This window comes from Podarcis gaigeae (assembly GCF_964106915.1).
Source record: "Podarcis gaigeae genome assembly, chromosome: 10".
Classification (NCBI taxonomy): Eukaryota; Metazoa; Chordata; class Lepidosauria; order Squamata; family Lacertidae; genus Podarcis; species Podarcis gaigeae.
Genome location: NC_139686.1, coordinates 30610848 through 30621679, shown reverse-complemented (window position 1 = coordinate 30621679; position 10832 = coordinate 30610848).

Genomic DNA, 10832 nt, shown 5'->3' with positions numbered 1-10832 from the left:
GAGAATTACTAAGAATTCCAAATAGTAGCATATTTCACCAGAGGCATTTGAACATTGTTGTCATGTCATATATATATATATATATATATATATATATATATATATATATAATGGTTTGCCATGTGGTTGACAACAAACACTTTTTAAAAACGGTTATTACCCTCCAGTACCAATAATTATTATTCTTCCCACGAACTGTGAATGCAATCAACAACCTCAGTGTGTAGCTCCTTTTTTCTTTGTATGTTTAATTTTCATTTCATTTCAAAAATGTTATTTTAAAAAATATTTCTTTTCTTTAAACCCTTTTAATTTTGAAAGAAAAGCATGTGCATATGATAAATATATAGAGAGTGACCCAAACAATTGTCATAATAAATACTTCCAATACATCTGATAACAACAGGGGCATCCACTGAGCTAACAGAGGCAAGGATAAGAAGGACGGGCAAAAGGGGCCACATACTTTGATGGAATGAAAATCCAAAATGGTTCTTTGTTCGTGTGTGAAATAAACTTACACCAAATTGTTGCAAAATCCTCTGGGGGTGCCTGGCTTCTGAGAGTCCTTAAATGATGGGTTAGTGTTTCCAAAATGGCAATAACCTTGCCTTTGAATACCCTGTATTCAAAGTAACTTATGAGGAATCTTTCCAGCTCTGTGAAATGACCAGTTGAGCTGCAACAGTTAAATTACTAGCTCTTTCTCCACAATATACATTCTTCTTCTCAAACACCGACAGCAAACATTACTTGGGGACCAATATCAAGTTTCCCCCGATTTCTTTCACCACCTGTTTCCCAAAGGGTCTAGACAAGTCCATCAGAGTTGCCAATAAGTCCCCGTCTCATTTAAGCTCTGCCAACGCACAGCATTGCTTGACCCCTGCAAGCAACAACAGAGTATTGTTACCTGCCAACCCCAGTCTCCAAGTGGTTTGAGATTCCAGGGAGTTCATGGTGCGCCTTACCCACCAGGGTCTGCTTCCTTTGGAAAATGAGGCACAGTGAAGACTGTGGTGTCTTTATGATATATGGTTTATTCACACATAAGCAACCTGAGCCTATAATGATGGGGTCCATAGCATTCATACCCCAAGAGGTTCTGCTTTCTCCCATAATCACAGCAGTCTTAAACCTGAACAGACCCAACCCACTGCCCTCAAACATTAATCTCGCCTCCTGCAAATGAGACAGACTCAAAAGTAAGACAGACCACTTTGTGCATTATGACACTCAAAGTGCACTTGTCAGGCACTTAAAATGATGGATAAAAAGGGAGAGAGATGACAGGAGAAAGAAAGGATGTTATAGTTTCTTGTGCCAAACTTGGAACAACAAAGGAAAAGGTTTGTCATTTTCTTCCATGTGAGGTGAGGTGGATGGGAGGAAATGAACTGCCCATGAAGGAGCTATTAGTTGATCCACTGCTGCCAACCCTATACATGTTTTAATTTAACTTTGAGAGACCATAAAAAGAATCTGCCCTGCTTGAAAGGCATCAACATGTAGTTGTAAAAAGAGAGACACTCATCCCACAGACTGAGATTTAGTGTCAAGAAGTTCTCGTGATTATTTGGTGGAAGCCTGTCTAATTTTGCATCATGTTTCCCCACAGTTGCCAACCACAAGACCCAGCTCCCCAAAATCAGATGTCAGAATGTTCAGTTTAGCCACCAAAGAATTGCAGAAAGCCTGAGGAGTTTTTGGCTGTTTAGCTCCCTTTTATTTTGCATGTCAATGATGAAAGAATGCATGTCAGCACACTAGTGCAATTTTGTATGTTTTGTTTATACTAATTAAGAGGGGTGGGAAATTGATAGCTCACTCTGCAGTGTGGGAGCTGCCAGTATAATGGCAAAGCTTAAACCTAGGTTATACAGACTAATTATGTTAATATACAACCAACCCTATGTCAGGAATGTAAAATACACATAGCTATTATATTGCTTTGCTTCTATGTTCCCTTGTTCTAGTATACTGATAGATTTAAAAATGTGTCTTAAAAAAGGTGCCAGTATTTTCCTCATGATACTCACTTTGCTCTCTTTGCTCCCTTTTCCTACATTTTCAATTTTATTGCACAAGCTGAAAACTAAGAGCATTGGAAGTCTGTTGCCTGGTTGGTCCTAGGGAAACTCCATTTTATTACCGTCTGGCAGGTGTTTGCGGGTCTGATTTTTGGATCAGGCATGCAATTACCAATAAGTGGAGACATTACTGTGTCTTAGTTGGTATTCCTATTACAGCATGAAGCCTTTGATCTGCTAAATGGTCAACAGAGACTGAAGTGCTTAGCTATGTCCAAAAGCGAAAAGATGCTTATATATTAAACTGGTTGTATGGCAGATGCCTCTTAAGAAGATTTTGCATATGCAATAGCTGAACAGTCAGCACATTTACAGCAGTATTTAGTGAAGTTTCACAGCTGTTTACACAATAGCCTGCAGTGTTTTAAAAGCAAATCCCTCAATGAAATGAGAGAACTTGTATATAATCATTAATAGATGAAATTGTGCTTTAACATCTCAATCCAAAGTAAGAGGGAGAACAAGCAAGCGGTAGGTCCTCTGTGTGGAGAAGTCGGGGAAATGCTGTTGGATGACACAGAGAAGGCAGAACTACTCAACACCTACCGTATTTTTCGCTCTATAACACGCACCTGACCATAACACGCACATCGTTTTTAGAGGAGGAAAACAAGGGAAAAAACATTCTGAATGAAACAGTGGATGTATCATTTTTGTGCTTCATGCTGTGGCCACAGACATGTGATCTGATGGTGAATTTGGGCTGACCCAATGCAAAAATCCTGAGAATCCAAGTGCATCCATGGTTTGTAACCACGTTTTTGCACCATTGCAGCCCCAGGCAACAGTGGGTGCGTGATTTTTGGGGGGCAGGCTGTAGCCATGGACATGCTATGTGCTCTGATGGTGAATTTGGGCTGACCCAATGCAAAGACCCTGAGGATCCATGTGGATCCATGGTTTGTAACCACGTTTTTGCACCATTGCAGCCCCAGGCAACAGTGGGTATGTGATTTGGGGGGGGGGGCAGGCTGTAGCCATGGACATGCTATGTGATCTGATGGTGAATTTGGGGTGACCCAATGCCAAAATCCTGAGAATTCCTGTGGATCCATGGTTTGTAACCACGTTTTTGCACCATTGCAGCCCCAGTCAACAGTGGGTGCGTGATTTTGGGGGGGCAGGCTGTAGCCATGGACATGCTATGTGCTCTGATGGTGAATTTGGGCTGACCCAATGCAAAGATCCTGAGGATCCATGCTTTGTAACCACATTTTAAGTGGGGAGCGAAGGAAAAACAAAGAAGGGACATTAAAGGGGTGTGCAGAGAAGCAGCTGGCTAAGAATGCAGGAGAGGGATTTAACGGGAGGGAGGAAAGAAAGGCAAAAGTTTTCCCCCACCCAAGCCAGCCATCTCTCTCTCTCTCTCTCTCTCTCTCTCTCTCTCTCTCTCTCCCCCCCCTCTCTCTCTCCCTCCCACTCCCCCCCTCTCTCTCCCTTCCCCCCTCTCTCTCCCTCTCCCCCAGCAGCACCGGAGCTTGCCTGGAGGGGAGGGGCTTTCCCTGCTCTTTGTTCCGTTTCAGCAAACACAGCAACGAAACAGAGGAGGGTGGGCAGTAAGACCCTGAGGCAGAATGCAGGAAAGCAGCCGCTTCCTCTTTTCAAGTTTCGCTTCTCTGTGCAGCGTGCAGCGCCGCGATTTGATTTTTGCATGATTTTTCGGCTCCAGGGACCACACATTCGCTCTATAACACGCACAGACATTTCCCCTTCCTTTTTAGAAGAAAAAATCTGCGTGTTATAGAAGGAAAAATACGGTACTTTGCCTCTGCCTTCACCCAAAAGGAACGTGATGCCCAACCTGGTGATAACAGAATAAATGATGTAAGGAGGGAGCTGCAGCGCAAGATAGGAAAAGAGGTAGTAAGGGAACACCTAGCTACTTTAAATGAATTTAAATCTCCAGGGCCTGATGAGCTGCATCCAAGGGTACTAAAGGACCTTGCGGATGTAATATCAGAGCCCTTATCTTTGAGCAGGGGTAGGCAACCTAAGGCCTGGGGGCTGGATGTGGCCCAATAGCCTTCTATATCCGGTCTGCAGACAGTCTAGGAATCTGTGTGTTTTTACATGAGTAGAATGTGTCCTTTTATTTAAAATGCATCTCTGGGTTATTTGTGGGGCCTGCCTGGTGTTTTTACATGAGTAGAATGTGTGCTTTTATTTAAAATGCATCTCTGGGTTATTTGTGGGGCATAGAAATTTGTTCATTCCCCCCCCCCCAAAAAAAAAATATAGTCTGGCCCACCACATGGTCTGAGGGATGGTGGACCGGCCCACAGCTGAAAAAGGTTGCTGATCCCTGTCTTTGAGAATTATTAAAGAACAGGTGAGGTCCCTGTAGATTGGAGGTGGGCAAATGTAGTCCCCTTCTTAAAAAAGGAGTGTGTGTGCCATAATCAGTAACTATGTAAAAAACAACAACTGTGAAATGCTGGTCCCATCAGGCATAATTTGTATAGTGAAGGAAAAGTGTGAAAGGTCCTCTACTGCTACTCTGCCACCAGTATCCCAAGATGTTCTGCCCCAAAGACACAATCTCTTGTTGCAGTGCTCCAAGGGGCACATGACAGTGGTGAGCAGGGCAAGAGGCATCAACTGGCTGGGACCAGAAATGGAAAATGGGTGGAACAAGGGATGTGACTTTCCTTTGTACAACACGCTACATTCCACCCATGCAAAAGTTGGAGGCTTCTACACAAATACACATAGTCTTCTATCCTTCATCCAGGCAAGTAAGAGGCACAAAAACATCCCAGCCAGACAATAGCACTCCAGGAGGATGTGCAGGAGGTGGGGCCTGGGGAGAGAGCATAGCTAGAGTCCCTAAGGCAGATAGAGTGGTTTGGAGGGCCATATTCAGTCCTCACCAAGCCTGAGGTTGCACCACCCCAGCTCAAGACTCCTAGGTCTAATCTAAACAAAAAGGGGGAGGGGATATAGTTATGTGGCAAGACAGAGGCTGACAGGTTCTTAACTGAAGGAAGAAAAAGTGTCAGATGTTTTTCTACCTGTCTTGCTGCTCAGCCTCTGGCAGAAAAAGCAAACTGCTGATTTGGAAAATTGCTCTAGTTGAGTCACATTGTGTTCACATGCCCTCTCTCTTTCCATCTATAACCCAGGAAAACCAGGCTTTTCATCCCTTTCTTCACCTCCTGTTCCTATGTAAAGGGCTGAGCTGTGGATCTGACTGGGGAGTCCTCTAATGGGAACAAGAAAGAACAAAAAAGGCTTTCAAGCCAAATGTTTCTTGGAGGTTCTTAAATTGGAGATAGCGCCCACAGGGAATAAGTCTGAATGTATGTGGTCTTTTGTTTGTTCTTCTAGCGTTTTCAGTATAGGTAATTAAGGTAACATCTTTTTTTCCTTTAAGCATCACTGTTACTTTATGGCGCTAATAAATAAATTCACATTTGTTTTTCATTTATTTCACAAAGTCTTCATTCTTTCCCTCATGGCAGTGTTTCAGTTGTTGTTAAACTGTGAGATATATCAGCTGTTGGCATTTGGGAATGTTTCCTAACATGCCTGGGGCTAATAAGATTTGTAATCCAAAACATCTGGAGGGCACCTGGTTGGAGAAGGGCACTATACAGTTTAGAAATGCTGGCAGGGATCCCATGTGTGCTATACATTTAGAGCAGTATCACACAACTTTAAATAATAATGGCTTCCTCCAAAGAATCCTGGGAACGGTAGTTTGTTAAGAGGGCTGAAAGTTGTTATGTAAAGGTAAAGGGACCCCTGACCATTAGGTTCAGTCGTGACCGACTCTGGGGTTGCAGCGCTCATCTCGTTTTATTGGCCGAGAGAGCTGGCCTACAGCTTCCGGGTCATGTGGCCAGCATGACTAAGCCGCTTCTGGCGAACCAGAGCAGCGCACAGAAATGCCGTTTACCTTCCCGCCAGAGCTGTACCTATTTATCTACTTGCACTTTGATGTGCTTTCGAACTGCTAGGTTGGCAGGAGCAGGGACCAAGCAATGGGAGCTCACCCCGTCGTAGGGATTCGAACCGCCAACCTTCTGATCGGCAAGTCCTAGGCTCTGTGGTTTAACCCACAGCGCCACCCGCGTCCCTGAAAGTTGTTAGGGGACTCCTATTCCCCTCCCAGATTTACAACTTCCTGAGCGGTTTAACAGTCAATCTCTCTGAGAATTGTTGCTCCATGAACTGAAGAGGAGTTACCTAACAACTCTTGGCACTCTTAAACTACAGTTTCAGGAATTATTTGAGGGACGCCGTGAGTCTTTAATGTGGTATGATACTGCTTTAAATGTATAGTACAGATGGTGCCATTGTCCCTTAGGCGCAAAGCAGTTATTTTACTTTTGTAGATTATAGCTGCTAGTTATGTCTCAACCCTGTAGGGCTTGATGTTGATGGAATTATTATAGTAGAGATGTCTGATTTCCTCCTCCTCTTCCCCAATCTCCATAGCAATTAAAGTTCACTATCTTATACCTGGAAAATCCAATTCTTCACCCATATAATGCATTCATGGCCATTTTAATTGCTGTAATCAATTAAATTTAAATTAATTTGCCCTGATTTATCAAAAAGCTCAATATGGGTACTCTTCTATGATACTGAATGAAGGATGAGGTTGATTTATAATTTAGTAAGGGAAAGCTACCACTCACTGACAGAGGAAATGCACATTAATTAATATTTCCTTTCTCGTTTTCTATTGCTCTAACTTCCCAGAAGCAAAATAACATGAACTCTCAGCAACACTGATTAAAGTCTGCTCCTCTAATCAACTGGATACAGCATATATTTAACTGTACAATCCCAACACTGTACATATTCTACATCAGGAACAAGGTGGTGGTGGTGGGGAGATAAAGATAAATACTGGGATCACCTTGCCCCCTGGGTGGCCTGGCCTTGCTGGACCAGGGTTTCATGCAGGTTTCAACCTCAGGAAGTCATGTGGCATGCCTTGCCTTCTTCTCCTAAGCTCTTTATTTGTTGGGGAACTAAATAGGCCACATGGCTTTTATTTGACCTCAATCGGAATTGCTTACAGAGCAAATTACATTTGTGCAACAGGCAAATTGGAACAAATAGCACCAGTACCTGAATGAGTCAGCATTTTATTAAGGAATAAACTGCAGAACAAATATAGCATGATGATTATACTAGGAATGTGTCACACATAGTAGTACTCAGTGGTGTTTTTCTTTCTTTCATAATCAGTGGATGCTATTTCAGCGATCCAGAGCATAAGGCTTTTGCTTGTTTTGTTTAAACGTGCTAGCTGCATTGTATGCATGTGGAGGGAGCAGCATTTATAGGATTGAAATGTGCTATTGAAGCTCTTCAGTAGATAAAAAGCATGTTTTAATCTGGTTTTTAGTTTATTGTGGATTTAAATTATGTTTTGAATACTTTATTGTTTTTAAACTTTCTGTTGATAATTTTATTGTTTAGTGGTTTTCATGGTAAGCAACTTTGAGATTTCATTGCCATCAAATGATACATAAATTTTGTGAAATAAATAAATGTCAGCTAGCCTCCCTGCAAACAAATCACAATGAATGCTCAACAAACAAGTTGTCTGGCAGCTTCCATTAAAAGCAATTACACCCATTCCAGCTTGGAGACTCCACCCAAAAGGTATACACAACCTCCTCTTGCACTCTGCACTCATTGCCTGCAGAGGGAAATTCCACCACTGTCATCTACATTCCTTTCACTTTTAGTTTGTACGAGGAAAAGCCTCACCCTAAAAATAGGCCATTGTCAAATAAAAGATAAAGAAAAAAACCACCTGCCACTCCACCAGCTTGTCAGTCATTCTGAGAACAACTCTCTCTGTTGTGCGTGTGTGCCTGGAATGGAAACACCATTCTTGCCTCATACTCTCCATAGGGTTTCCTTCCATGCCTGTGTCTCTCTTCAGCCTCCACAAGTTAGTTTTCCTAGCAGACCTGTTTTGCATGTTCAGACCCAAAGACCTCCCCCCTAAATAAAAACACATTTGACTCAAATTTTAGTTTTGGTTTTTGGCAGAATTTAGGCCACAACTTTATTGATTACAGAATAGTGAGTGGTTGCATAGGCTCTGGTTCAACTAGCTCCCTACACCGTTGCAGGTAGTGCTGACCCAGGGCACCAACATACATCAGCCAAGGGTGAACACCTGAGGTAGGTGGAAAGCCCGGGAACAGACTCTGTCCACTGTCCCAGATGCTCCCCTGGACTCAGGCCCGGGCACAACCCCTTCTCGGGGGTTGACCAAACCAAGTTGAGTCCCTAGATCCCTTTAACGGAATACCCTTCACATAGGGATGGCGAGACCGTTCTCCCATCCCTATCACCTGAACCAGTGCCTATCTGCAACCTTACAAGTTGTGACGATTTGCTACGCGGCAAGTGAAACCCAAATGGCAACAGCCAATCAGCCAAGTGGGGAAAATTCCTGCCATGCCCCTGTCCCAACGACAGATGACACACAACGGCATAGCAAGGTCAATCACAAAATACCCTAAATATAGGGAGAGGTGTTTGCATGAGCTGAAAGAGAATCTCTGGGTCACATGCAAGGGATTAAATAGGTCCCTCAAATCATTTAGGCTTCACCCCATTGGTCAGATTACACCCAGCAACGAGGGACCTACCAATTCGGGTGTTGTGGTTATACAATAGACCCATCCAAAACCAGGAGGTCGGTCTCCAGGTCTCACCCCGACACATGCCCTCTTTTAGGGAGGACACGCTTTAGCGTTGCAGTTGGTACCTGCATCTTGATTCACTGCTCCATTGTCTGAGCTGAGCTAGTGACTAAACGACATTTTTTATTTTGTACTATAAGTCTGCACCATGCATGAGGTAGCAACCAAACCTGGCCATGTGCCAGATATTTAACTGAAAAATGCATACCTTACATTTGCCCTCTTCCCCCAATTTATGCTGCAATCTCCCTTTTTTCTGTTTCTACTCCTTAGCAGCCTAAGGTCATCCTGTGGAACAACCCTTCTCTCCATCTAAAAAGCTGCCTTGTTAGCCGTTTCATTGCTGTTTCGTTGTATTTTTCTCAATAAAAGACAATTTTTTCTAGGAAAGCCCTGATCTCATATACTTCCCATCTGTTATTTGTTCCTGCCTGGTCTGCCAAGGCATAGGCTTCCTCTATGATTCTGACTCATTCATTGCCGGTCTAGCTTCACATGTCTTTTGTTTACATATTCATATAATAAACCTTGTATTTAAGGACTCTATATTCCGATTTGTTGACCTGGTTTACACAAGATACTGAGCCAAATTGTGCAAATATGAAGGCTTCTGGAGAAGATCCACTTTGATCTTCTCTGATGCTTTGTGCTACACTGCACTGGACTAAGCCAAGATTTTGATTAGCATGTTGTCTAGGGCTGTCATACATTACCGGGATTTCAAAGGCGGAACTGATGTCTGGGAGGGGCGAATTTAAAAGCTCAACAATTTTGGGGTGTCCTGGTTTTTACTTTTTGAAATATGGCAACCCTAAGTCTGAACAATAACTTAAAAAAAAAATCCCACAAGCAAATAGGTACATATAGTGTGTGTGTGTAGAGGAAGAGGAAGAGGGGAAAACACAAAAGAACAATCAATGACTACCCTGTCTGGAAAACAATATGCATTTGTGGTTATGCTCTCTCCTTACTAACCATGAGCTGTAACCAAACCAAAAGCTTTGACTTGGCATGCCACCCAAACTCTAGGAGACTTTCCTGTTGTTAATCCTCCCTCCAGGAAATACCACTTCTTGCTGTGGCGTACCATGACCTAAGCTAACAATGCAAATTGTGTTCCTTAGGTGTACATGTGGAACAACTAGGCATTTATTTTCTGAATCACTTCCCATGAAACATCCCAAAGCAAATTATCAACAAAAGCATCAGCAACAGAACATATAGGTTGCCACAGGCCCCATACACTAAACTTTCTTTAAAAAATAAAAATAAACAAATCATCTAGCCCACCTAAAAAAAAAATTATTAAGCAAAATGTGCAGGTACCCTTCTTAGCAACTTTTGTGAAATGAAGCAGTCACTATGCATCCCTGTGTGACCACTGCACTCCAAATGGTTTTAAAACACACAAGTGCTCATTTTAGGTGTTCAGGATTGGTCTGCATGTGGTTTTGCTGCATGTGGTTGATGGCATAACCATAACAGGGAAATAGAGAACACTTGCTGAGCATGAGTTAATATGGTTCTTGTCAGTTGACACACCTGAAGTGTTTGACCCATATTGAGATTATGGCTCATCACCTGGAGTAGTGTGGCATCTTTTGTCCCTTGTCTACATGTCCTTTGGAACACCCTCTCACTGCATATCAGATGGGTGCAATCTCTATTATCTTCTCCGCACCTGTTGGAGAACTTGTTCTTCCAACAAGCAGATATTCCCTCGCCCTCGGTCTTTATTTACATTGGACTAGGTGTGTGTGTGTGTGTGTGTGTGTGTGTGTGTGTGTGTGTGTGTTTCTCAAGAGCCACTAGCCCTTTTGGACAAGTGGCTACATTTCAAATGTTGAGAGAGTGAAATCAAGACAACTTTCCCACCACAGTATTTACACAGTACCGTATTATACCGAATCTTCTTCATCTGCAAATCATTAATTTGCCTGTGTAACATCCCTGCAAGGAAGGTAATTGAGTATCATTATCCCACTTTTTTTTTAACAGATGGGGAATGTACAAGGCACAACTGAATAATTATTTGAACACACCCACTTCCCCATATGCACTC